This window comes from Gekko japonicus, unplaced genomic scaffold (genome assembly GCF_001447785.1).
Source record: "Gekko japonicus isolate JY-2015 unplaced genomic scaffold, Gekko_japonicus_V1.1 scaffold712, whole genome shotgun sequence".
NCBI classification, from domain to species: domain Eukaryota; kingdom Metazoa; phylum Chordata; class Lepidosauria; order Squamata; family Gekkonidae; genus Gekko; species Gekko japonicus.
Window position 1 is genome coordinate 301,889 of NW_015176472.1, and position 12,218 is coordinate 314,106.

The 12,218-nt window shown below is 47.6% G+C and overlaps 1 pseudogene; it reads right to left on the bottom strand.

Moving 5' to 3' along the window:
- LOC107123815 overlaps positions 1-12,218 on the bottom strand; it is a 135,287-nt pseudogene that overhangs the window by 92,101 nt on the left and 30,968 nt on the right.

The following is a 12,218-nucleotide window of genomic DNA, read 5'->3' on the forward strand; positions in this document are numbered from 1 at the left end:
TGCATTAATTAAGGTGTGGAAAGAAATGAAATATAGATTTTACAATAAAACACCAAGATGGGTGTCCTCCCTGGAGGCATTCATTAATACAAAATTAATGTCAAAAGAAAAAGCCATATCATATGATGTATTATTAGATGAAGAAAATAAATTGAGACCTCTAGAAAGACTAATAGACAAAAATATCCATTTAACATGGTGGGAGAAGATGCAAGTCCAAGATAGATATAACAAAGATAAAAACGGGGAATTTGTAAACACCCAAACAGATTTGGATAAAATATGGTTGTCCACAAATGACAAACTTATACAAAAAAATACTTGTTCCTCCTCGAGGATTATCCTTTCGACGAAAATATAAAGAATGTTATGATTCTTTGGATGAAGGACTTGGGAAAAACTATACAAATTGAGGACTGGTCAAAAGTTTGGAAATCAATTAAATTAATGAGGGCAGTAGCTTTTAAAGAAAATATATTCAAGATATTTCATAGATGGTACTGGACCCCTGAAAAGCTATCCAAAGCGCATAAAACTGCTAATAAAAACTGCTGGAGATGTAAAAACAACGTAGGGACGTTCCTCCATATGTGGTGGAACTGTGAAATAATATATAAGTTTTGGAAAAACGTAAATGATATGATAACTGAAATGCTGCATATAAGTTTAAAATTAAGTCCGGAGATTTATCTGTTAAATATTATTCCGAATGAACATAAAGGGAATAATTACTATATACTAACATATATGCTCACAGCGGCTAGAATTTTGATTGCTAAATACTGGAAGCAAGAAAAACTACCTAAAAGACAGGAAATAGTAGAGAAATTAATGAAAGTCGCAGAAATGGATAAATTAACACTCATTTTGTCAGGGAAAGACGATAAGGTGTTTAAAGAAAGATGGGCAGAATTTTACAAATGGATAGAGCATAAAAATCTGTAATAGACTTACACAGATTACATGTTAAAATATCAATGTAATGGTTGTATATTTGTGAAAAACCTAAATAAATCTGTTAAAAAAAAGAAAAGAAACAATAAGTTGTTTACCTAGAAATAAAGGGTTACTTATGTAGTTTAAAAAAGAAGAAGAAGAAGAAGAAGAGAGGTTGGATTTATACCCCGCCATTCACTTGGAGTCTCAGAGCAGCTTACAAACTCCTTTCCCTCCCTCTCCCCACGACAGACACCCTGTGAGGTAAATGGGGCTGAGAGAGCTCTTGACAGAAACTGCTCTTTTTTTCAAGAACAGCTCTTATGAGAACTATGGCTTTGCCCAAGGCCATCCAGCCAGGTGCAAGTGGAGGACTGGGGAACCAAACCCGGTTCTACCAGATTAGAGTCCACGCACTTAACCACTATACCAAACTGGTATGAAATATACACCAAAAAGAAGGAGAGAAGAGATTGGATTTATACCCCACTCTTCACTACCCAGAGGTGTCTCAGAGCAGCTTACAAACTCCTTGAGGAGGAGGAGGAGGAGGAGGAGGAGATTGGATTTATACCCCGCCCTTCACTTGGCGTCTCAGAGCGGCTTACAAACTCCTTTCCCTTCCCCTCCCCACAACAGACACCCTGTGAGGTGGGTGGGGCTGAGAGAACTCTGACACAAACTGCTCTTTTTCAAGGACAGCTGTGCCAGAGCTTGTGACTGACCCAAGGTCACATCAGCAGCTGCAAGTGGAGGAGTGGGGAATCAAACCCGGTTCTCTCAGATTAGAGTCCGCACACTTAACCACTACACCAAACTGGCTCTCCACTTCACCAAACCTGAAGTAGTGAGTTTCACAGAGGAGGGCAACCACTTCTTTGTGTAACTACATTCTGAGCCTTTTGAACCTCCAACCCCTGAGCATTTGAAGAAGACCCTCATCAGAACCAACTATTCCTATACAAGATCACCCTCGTATGGATTCTCTGAGGAACATGAAAGTCAGATCTGTACCTCAGGCTCTTGCCACACACGGAGCATTGATGAGGTTCCTCCCCCAGATGGACTCCTCGATACTAAGGAGATATCAGCTGATCCTTCGACCCATAGAGCCCATCCCCATCCTTGCTTTCTTCCCTGTGGGATCTATTTGAGGTTTTTAAACATGGCTAAAGCAACATTTCTTCCCAATTAGGGTAAGGTTTGTGTGTAGATTCCAGCTCTTTACAACACTTTACATAGTTTCAGTGCTTTGTATAGTCTGTGGTTATCTGTTAGTGTGAAATACGAGAAAAGCCCGTTTCATGGGCTAAGCAGTTACATGGTTTCTCCTAGTGTGAGTTCTTAGATGCCTCCAAAAACTGGAACGCCAACTGAATCTCATTCCACACTCTGAGCACTCAAAAGGTTTCTCCCCTGTGTGGGTTCTTAGATGCTGCTGAAGACTGCCACTCTGACTGAATCTCTTTCCACACTCTGAACACTCAAAAGGTTTCTCTCCTGTGTGGGTTCTTTGATGCAGTTGAAGAGTGCCATTCTGACTGAACCTCTTTCCACACACTGAGCATTCAAAATGTTTCTCCCTTGTGTGGGTTCTTAGATGTTTCTGAAGAGTGCAATTCCAACTGAACCTCTTTCCACACCCTGAGCACTCAAAAGGTTTCTCTCCTTTGTGGATTCTTTGATGCTGTAGAAGATACCCATGGTGACTGAACCTCTTTGTACATTCTGGGCATTCAAAAGGTTTCTCCTTTGTGTGGGTTCTTTGATGCTCTTCAAAAGTGCTATTCTGACTGAATCTCTTTCTGCACACTGAGCATTCAAAAGAGTTCTGTCCTGTGTGGGTTCTTAGATGTCGGTGAAGAGTGCCATGCTCACTGAATCTCTTTCCACACACTGAGCATTCAAAAGGTTTCTGCCCTGTGTGGGTTATTTCATGCCCTTGAAGTTGGACTCTCCAGGTGAAGCTCTTTCCACACTCTGAGCACTCAAAAGGTTTCTCCCGTGTGTGAATTCTTAGATGCTTTTTAAGATCACCCTTCCCAGTAAATCTCTTTCCACACTCTGAGCATTCAAAAAGATTTTCTCCTGTGTGGATTCTTTGGTGCCGTTTAAGACTGCTACTTCTTCTATATTTCTTTCCACACTCTGAGCATTCAAAAGGTTTCTCCCCTCTGTGGGTTCTTTGATGTTGCTGAAGAGTGCCACTGTGACTGAATCTCTTCCCACACTCTGAGCATTCAGAAAGATTTTCTGCTGTGTGGATTCTTTGGTGCCGTTTAAGACTGCTACTTCTACTATATTTCTTTCCACACTCTGAGCATTCAAAAGGTTTCTCCCCTCTGTGGGTTCTTTGATGCTGCTGAAGAGTGCCACTGTGACAGAATCTCTTCCCACACACTGAGCATTCAAAAGGTTTTTCTCCTGTGTGGATTCTTTGGTGCCATTTAAGACTGCTACTTCTACTATATTTCTTTCCACACTCTGAGTATTCAGAAGATTTCTCCCCTCTGTGGATTCTTTGGTGCACAAGGAGCTGTGATCTGTATTTGAAGTACTTTCCACACTGAAAGCATTTATGTGCCTTCATTATGCTGTGCTTTGGAAAAAGTATATTACCCTTTCTTTCATCAGAGAATGTCATTCCACCCCCTGAGGAGATAAATGGTTTCTCTCCTGAATGAACAAAGTCTGATTTTTCTGAGAAGCTCTTGGCACAGTGTGAACCGCTATAAAGTTTCTCTCCTGCATGTGTTCTTATATGTCTAATTAGTTCTGCTCTACAAAAGAAACTCTTTCGACACTCCAGACATTGATGGGTCTTCTTTCCACTGTGCATTTGTAAATGGATAATATATTGGGTTTGATTTGAGAAGTTCATTCCACACTCCAAGCACTTGTATGTTTCCTCCCCCCTATGAATTACTTCATGAAAATTCCCCCCTTGGCAAGGAATGGTTTTATCCCTCTTCTCAATCATGTGGCTTCCTTTTTGCCTCTTATGTCTGCCTTGATTCCTGAAGTTTCCTCCCAAGTCTTCATTCTTGACTACACCTGGCAATAGAGGATGCAGTTCATTCTCCTTCTCCTCACTCTTCTGATCATTTCCTGCTGGAATAAAGACAGAGATCCTGTTAGAACCCGCACAAGGAGGTCTGATCTGCCACTGAACTTACATCTACACTCTAAATATTTCAGCGTCTTCTTCCTGCAGGAATAAAGAGGTCTAATCCGGAGCCACACAAGAAGCCAAGCCACCAATCAGGCACTGGTCATTAATGGGTGTGCAATTCCTTTATCAGAACTTTCCCACCACACTGAGTAGCTGGTCACACCTTGCCCCAGCCAGACCCCCCTACAGAGCTGTTTTTATATTCTGCCTGTCCGTCCAAATCTCACCCTTCTCTGTATGTCCTTTAAGGGGAAAAATGGCAAAGAATGATTCCCCCACTGTTCACATTTGACTTTCCGTGCAGCTCTTTTGATTCTCTGCCCTTGACAATTCAATACAAGACGTTATTATGAAATCCACTCCTGCAATGGCACTGAGAGTTTCCTTCGAGTTGTGACAAGAGCCATGAGGAGCTGGTTTTCAGCATCCCGAAAATATGTGTTTGCCCAGGGTGGTGGTGGTGGTGGGGAATCAAGATCTAAAAAACTGGAGCCCTCCGTTCAAAGCCTGCTCACCACCACCACCCCATAGTTTTTGGAAGATGTGCCAGTTTGGGGAGGATGCTGGAAAGTCGTGAAGGCAGTGGAAATGGTTCACGGGCCTTTGGCCTCTTCCACCTTGGCTGTTCTTAAGTAACCACTCACCTTTCCTGGAATATCTAGTATTTAAGGATCCCTCAGCCCCTCAAGAGCCACAGTCAAGCTCAGCCCCAGAAGGAACTTCTGAGTCTCCCAGATTTCAGGCCCCAGAAGGCCTCCCTCCTTCCCTAGTGGGCTTTATAATGCAACCAAACCAAGAATTGCTAAGAAGTGAGGCAGAAATCCTCCTTGCCTATTCCTTGCTCATTCTTTCGACATAATCATGAAGGATACTCACTCGCAGACAGCTCATCTGGGAAGGAAATGCTATCTGGAGATCCTCTTGAGAAACTCTCCGGCCTTTCTTCGGATGCGAGACCTTTGTCTGTTTTCCCCACAGCCTCTCTTACATTCCGTGGTTCTTTGGCACAGAGAAAGAGAAAATGATCAATATAGGGGGAAGGAAAGAAATCCAAGAAAGGACGGAAACCCAGTCAAGATCAAGGCCCATAATCAGAACCTGTGCAAGGGGGTTGGATCCATTCCAGACCACACTCAGAGCAGATGGCAGGAATCCCATCTGTGGGAAGTGTTGCTGGGAGGAGGGATTAGATTTGTTAGGACAAGCCAAATTTATACAAAAGAAACAGGCTTCGCTTGAACCAAAAGAGAAGCAGGCTGCTGGCAATTAATATCAAAAAGGTGGCAGAGCAGCTTTTAAACTAATCCCGAGGGGGAAAGCTGGCAGGAGATGGGGAACCTCCAGTTCAGGCAAGTCAGTCCAAAGGCATGGCTGCATAAACACTTAGGGCAGGGGTGTCAAACGTATCGCCCACGGGCCGGAGCCAGCCCAAGCAGGGCTTGTATCCGGCCTGCGAGCACTGCTTCTCTCCTGCTTCCTTCTCTGGAGTTGCCACTGTTGGCTGTCTCTTCCCCCACTCCTTTGGGGAGGGAATGAGAGACAGACTGCCTGCCTCATTCAGTCCCCTACCAGAGAGCTAAAGAACTTCCCTTCCCTCCTTTGGCTGTCTCCTCACCCACTCCTCAAGGGAGGGGTGGAGGGAAAGAGAGAGAAACCAGTCTTTGTGAGGGCCTCTCATCCTGCTTTGGCCTCAGGGCAGGACGCCCTCTCTTCCTTGGGCGAGGGCCACAACACTGGCCTCCGTTGCCCCTTGGCCTGCCGGGTGGTATGAGTCAGTCTACCCAGCCACGCTAAGCATCACTTTCACTGCCACCCCAGTCCTGGGCAGGCATCAAAACAACAGATTGTTGTGCAGTATTTTGATTCATGCATCACCCCAGTACCAGCAGTTTGCAGCTTTGCCACCTATCAAAGATCCTTACCCAGAGGCGCCACGGTCCTGTAGTTCTCCGGCATGACTTCCCTGTGGAGAGCTCTTTGGCCTGGATCCAGCAGGGCCCACTCCGCCTGGGTGAAATGCACGGCCACCTCCTCGAAGGAAAAGGGCCCCTGGAAGAAAAAGCAGGTTCCCTCCTCAGAGATCATGCCAGGCAGAGAAGGCACTCTGGACTGGGGCAGTCGGGGAGGGTACAGGACCTCTGTCACTCAGGCACCTTAGCAGCAACTGCCGGAGCAAAAGCCCATCTGAGAGAAAGGGGGAGCCCGGCTGTCCCCCGCTCATCTCCCCTACCTGGAGTGGAGGGGCAGCAGCTGTTTCTACACCTCTTCAACACCGTTTCTTCGCCGCCTGAGAGAGAGGAGGGAGGAAGGGTGTCAGCCTAGACTCCCTAATCCATTTGCTCGTTCGAATCCTCCACCCCCTTCACACACACACACCCCTTCTCAGTGTTGTGAAACTTTGCCCCTATATACACTCAAGAAAAAAAATGCAAATTAATGTTAGTAAATTGTGGGATACGAAGAAGCACCAGGTGCCCATAAGCATGGTGGGGAAGGAAAGGGTGTTATAAATCCTGGCAGCAAGTTTCACACTTTTGCAAGATTTGAAATGTGCCCTGTGAACTCTGGAGCTCAAATAGGTGACAGCACCCCTAGTCCAGTATCGTCCCTCCGTCCGGGTCTGGCAGCGGCGCCTCCTGGGGAGGATGGGAGGAGGGACGTTTCCCATTCACTCGTCTGTAGCACTGAAAGGGTTAAACTGAGCGAGCCGCTTCCTAGAGTGCTGGCGGGGGGGGGGGTATCGTCTTTGTGACTGTGGCCCACCAGGTGCCCCTAGAAAGCCTTTAAGCAGGGGCACATAAACCAAATTATTGGCCTCTGGCAATGGGTTTAAGGCAGTAGGGGGTAGGGACAGTTTTCTCTGTGAGGCATGCCCGGAATTCACTGCTCCCGCAGGGAAATTGGGAACCAGAGTGCAGAGTGCACAAGGTGAATATCTGCTGAGCCATGAGCTCATCGTGAGAAGTAACTTGGCAGAGAGTCGGGGAGAGATAAGACAGTGAGGCTGTCTGCACAACACATTCCTGTTATCATAGCTCATAGTCGTATGACTTGTAACTTTCGATATGTATGGAAGGGGAGGAGGGAGAAAGAAAAGGGGGAAGAATCTTAATAAAAGTGCTGCGGAGGGAGAGAGCTTCTGCAGATGTTTGTGTTGAACCCTTCAACCTTCAGTAGGCTACCCCAGAACGTGTGTGTGTGTTTGTGTGTGTATGTAAAGAAGCATCAAGTCACAGCCGACTTATGGTGACCCCAGAGTTATTCAAGGCAAGAGACTTTCAGAGGAGGTATGTCACTGCCTGCCTCTGCATAGCAGCCCTGGACTTCTCTGGTGGTCTCCCATCCAAGAACTAACCAGGGCTGACCCTGCTTAGCTGCTGAGATCGGATGAGGCTGGGCTAGTCTGGGCCACCCAGGTCAGGGGGAACGTGGAGCTTCCACCTATTCACCATGGCTAATAGCTCCACCAGGATTTGCCTTTGTTTCCTTTCTTGAGCCACCTTGAGTCCTTCTGGCAGAAGGAAGGAAGGTGAGATATGTTATACAAATAGATTCCCAGTCAAAAAGGGAAAATTGAAGTCAAAATGAGGAGGAAGATCTGGTGTTTAATTGCAATCGGACATGGAAAACAGTTAGGCCAGATAGCCCATCCCCCCCCAAAAAAATGGACTGCTTTCTGAGCACAACCAGGAAATACATAAAGTTTTAAACTTTAAATGACATCATCATGTCATCATCATGAAAATAACATTCAAAAAGCATAACTGGTTACAAAGGATTATACATCATTTAAATAAAAATCCCCTTATTGGTCAAATATAAAGGAAGGTGTGGTTACATAGTATCTAAATGTTTACTTAACCTAACCTGAATAGTATTTGCCAAGGATCCTCTACACCTCAAACAAAGATGTTTTTTCCCGATACGAACCTAAAGTCCTTCTTGACCCAGACACGGCAAAAATTTCCCCTTAAACAATTGAAAACCATGAACTTTATACCTTCTTCTGTACCAAAAGAATGTTATTGTCTTGTCTGCTAACATCAGCTGGAAAAATACCCTGACCCACAAGGAAGAGAGGCCTTCTATATAACAGGCCTTCACTACATCCTAACAAAATCTTATTAAGGAAAAAAAAATCTATAAAACCAGAAATATGAATAATCAAAAAAGGGGGGGAAAATCTTTAAATTCCCATTCATACCACAGATACGAAGATTTAAATTAATGTAAATAAGAATGGAATCACCTTCCATGAATCTGTCTATTCCCCCTTCAAGTGAGTGGCCATCACTACAGTCCTGTGGCACTAAGTCCCAGAAGTCCACTCTCTGTAGTCAGCAGAAGTACTTTCTTTTTCTCCTGTCCCAAACCTTCTACCCAACCACTTGACTAGGTGCCCTGATCCCACCTGGGCAGGAGGCACCCTTACCACTTGACAGGGCATCTTGGGCCTGCGCCCTCTGCCTTTCCTCTGACGGAGCTCCTTCTGCCTCAGGGAACTTCGCTCCCACCTTCACTGATCGTCTCCACATCTGAAACAGTAAGGAAGACTAGTAAGAGAAGGAATGGAACTGGCTGAGGAGATGGCTCCTGCCCCACTCCCAGACTCCTCATCCCTGCAGCGATCAGCAGAGCTGGTTCAACCACAGGGCCAGCAGTCAGGGTTGGGTTTTGCTCCTAGTCAAGTGAATCCTCTAGAGGCAGAAATATCTTGCCGGGAAGCCTTAGCAATAAGGTCGTTCCTTGAACTGAGTGGAGGAAACCCCCTCACCTGCTCTGCCTGCCTCTTCTCCTCTGCCTGACTCAGGAGGAAGCCTTCGGCCAGGGCCACTGCTTGGGAACTGGTCTCTGGCCCACACCCTCTCACCCAGCACTGCATTTCCTGGGGCAGGACAGCCAGGAATTGCTCCAGAATCACCAGGTCCAGGATCTGCTCCTTGGAGTGCAGCCAGTTGTTGCAAAGTCCATGTAGCTGGCTGCAAACCTCTTGAGGCCCACCGGACTCATGGTAACAGAAATGCTGGAAGCATTGGCTGCGTGCCTCTGCGGTCATAGTCTCCTGAGCCAAGGTCTCCAGCACAGCTCTTTCCCAAAATTCAACACCACTCCCTGCTTGGATGAGATGGGGTCCTTTCCTTGATCTCCTGCCAGTTCCAGGTTCATTCAGGTCCTTGTCTTCCATCTCTTTCCCCTTCCTCTTGGGTCACCTCCAACTGTGAAAAGATACCCTTACTCAGTTGGCTAGGAAGAGGGAGAGGAAAAGATATCAAAAAGGCAGAAAAAAAAAAAAAAGAAAGGAGCTACATCACCGGCCCTGGTTAAGAGACATCTAGGAATTGCCCTGGTGGATCAGGAGAGGAGCTTGTTATAGTTTGCATATCAAGATTAATGTCATTGTGCTATATAAGAACATAAGAGAAGCCAATGCTGGATCAGGCCAATGGCCCATCCAGTTCAACACACAGTGGCCAAAAATACCAGGTGCCATCAGGAGGTCCAGCAGTGGGGCCAGGACATTAGAAGCCCTCTCACTGTTGCCCCCTCCAAGCACCAAGAAGACAGAGCATCCCTTGCCCCATCCTGAAAATGTGTCAAGTTTTTTAAAGATACACTCATTTGGTCGTTCAGGAAGATAAGCCACCTCTATTTGGCTGTTTGCAGATCAGTTGCAGATATTATGATCTTGGCCTCCAATGACGACTGCGTATCAGCCTTTGCTGGGGGGCTCTGTGTCTCAATGCCTAAACTGGAGCCTGGAAGAAAGTGACTGCTAACTGCTTAACCACTACAGATACCTCCTCCACAGGTTGGGCATTTTTGGCAATCGCTCCGTCCAAGCAGACAGCAGAGAGGAAGGGGCAAAGGGGCGACCGGTCTCTCCAGGTCAGGGCAGAGGGGAATCCTGGATGAACAGGGAGAGGCAGGGAAAGGGCAGCTGCTGGTGGTGGTGGTGGGGGGGAACACTGGCTAAAATGTGCGGCCTGTGAGGCAACCAGTGGGCATGACTGATTCCTGGGACTCCTTCCCGGATCTCCCTACGACCACCATTTTCTTTACCAAACTCAGATCCCGCCTCTCTGCCCCTACAAGCGTCACCAAGGCGGCCAACAAATTGAAATGCACAAAAGAAAATCGCAGCTTAAAACTCTTTAACATCCCGCCCCCCCAAAAAACATACACTGTATTAGCATCCCTCTCTTCCAAGAATGAAAAGCTTATCCCCCCCCCATGTCCTACTTGTGAGAAAATCCTCCCAGCATCCGGCTGCACACCTTTTCCCCGCTTTTGCAGATCTGAAGCCTTTCCCGCCCTCTTTCGCAATTCCGCCCCCCCCCACCGCGCCCTCGCTCCGCCTCTCTAGCAAACAGCGCTCTTGGTTTAACCCTTTCAGTGCCGCAGTCAAATGAAAAAAAAAATGCTTCCCGTCCTTTCCCAGACCCCCGACGGTCAGAGGACTTTAGCAAGGCTGCCGTCAGCGTCGTCCTGTGCCGCTCAATGGGGCTGCTCTGGAGGAACGCTGCACGGGGTTGCGCTCCTAGGGTTGCCATTCGCCCGGTGGGAGCGGGGGATCCTCCGTTTTTGCGGGCTGGGATGGTTGAGCGGGGGGGGGAGAAAGAAACTTAAGGCGAACTAAAGCAAGCTGGAGGGAGCAAACTTCAGAGGACGGTGGAAGACAGAAAGGCCTGGCGGGATCTGGTCCATGGGGTCGCGAAGAGTCGGACTCGACTGTGCGACTGAACAACCACAACAAAGCAATCTGACGCCAGGCAATCTGAATCGGGTGCACGCGGAATCTTCCTCAAGGGGCTCAAAGTGGTTTGAGGACTGCATTTAAAATCTGTGTCCCTGTAACACCTTTCCTATGTTTCTCCAAACCAAATGATGGCGAGCTCACTCCTACCGCCTGGTCCTTCTAACTGGAGATGCTGGGAATTGAGCCTGGGACCTTCCGTTGGGTGCCAAGCAGATGCTCCACCACTGAGCCAGGGCTTGCCACCAGTTCCCCTCTCAGGACTGGGCAGAATGCACACCCCAAAGGTGCTGGTTCTCAGTAACCATGAGTATCAACACACACACACACACACACACACAACACACACAACACACACACAAAGCCCTGCCTAAAACTGCCTTGAAGTGGGAACAGTGAGGTCAGGGGTGCCCTTTTTTAGATCTCCTCCCACCAGCGGCCAAATCTCCAGGCATTTCCCAAGCAGGAGGTGGCAACCACAATGCTCCCTCTAAGCTGTGGAGTCTGGTGAGCAAAAATTCTACTTTGTGAGCTACTGGCAATTAAAGTTGTGAGCGAGCGATTTGGCTGCTGTATGGTATGCTATGTAGTTTGCTCTGGACCTCCCCCATCCATCTCTTCCTGAGCTCAGACAAAAACGTATGAGCCGGAGGTTTAAAGAACTGTGAGCCAGCTCACACTAACTCAGCTTAGAGGGACGCATTGGTGGCAACCCTTTCCGACACGGCAAACTCCCAACAACGACCCGTCCCTGGCAGGGAGAGGGAGCGGGCTCGCCCACTGCCCCCTATATGTGGTTTTAGTGTTGGATGTTTTACTATGTTTTATGTCTTTACCTGCGCCCTTCCGATTCCAGCTGCGGTGGCTCAAGTGGTTAAGACGCTGAACTGCAGGCTGTGGAAGGTCAGCAGTTCGAGTTGCCGCATGACGGAGTGAGCTCCCGTCTCTAGTTCCAGCTCCTGCCAACCTAGCAGTTCGAAAGCAAGAAATTGCAAGTAGATAAATAGGGACCACTTCGGTGGGAAGGACACAGCGTTCCGTGCGCCTTGGTGTTTGGTCATGCCGGCCACGTGACCACGGAAACGTCTTCGGACAGCGCTGGCTCTTCGGCTTTGAAACGGAGATGAGCACCGCAACCCTAGAGTCGGGCTCGACTGGCTTTCGAGCAAGGGAACCTTTACCTTTTTACCTATGGCATGGCAAATGACCTTGCCCTTGTTAGCCGCCCTGAGCCCATTGGGGAGGGCAGGATACAAATATCCGCCTCCTGCCCCCCCCCTTGTTTATATTGCCATCAGGGGTGGTGGTGGAAGAGGCCCTAGGTAGGAAGGAAACATCGGACACACTGGAACTTTT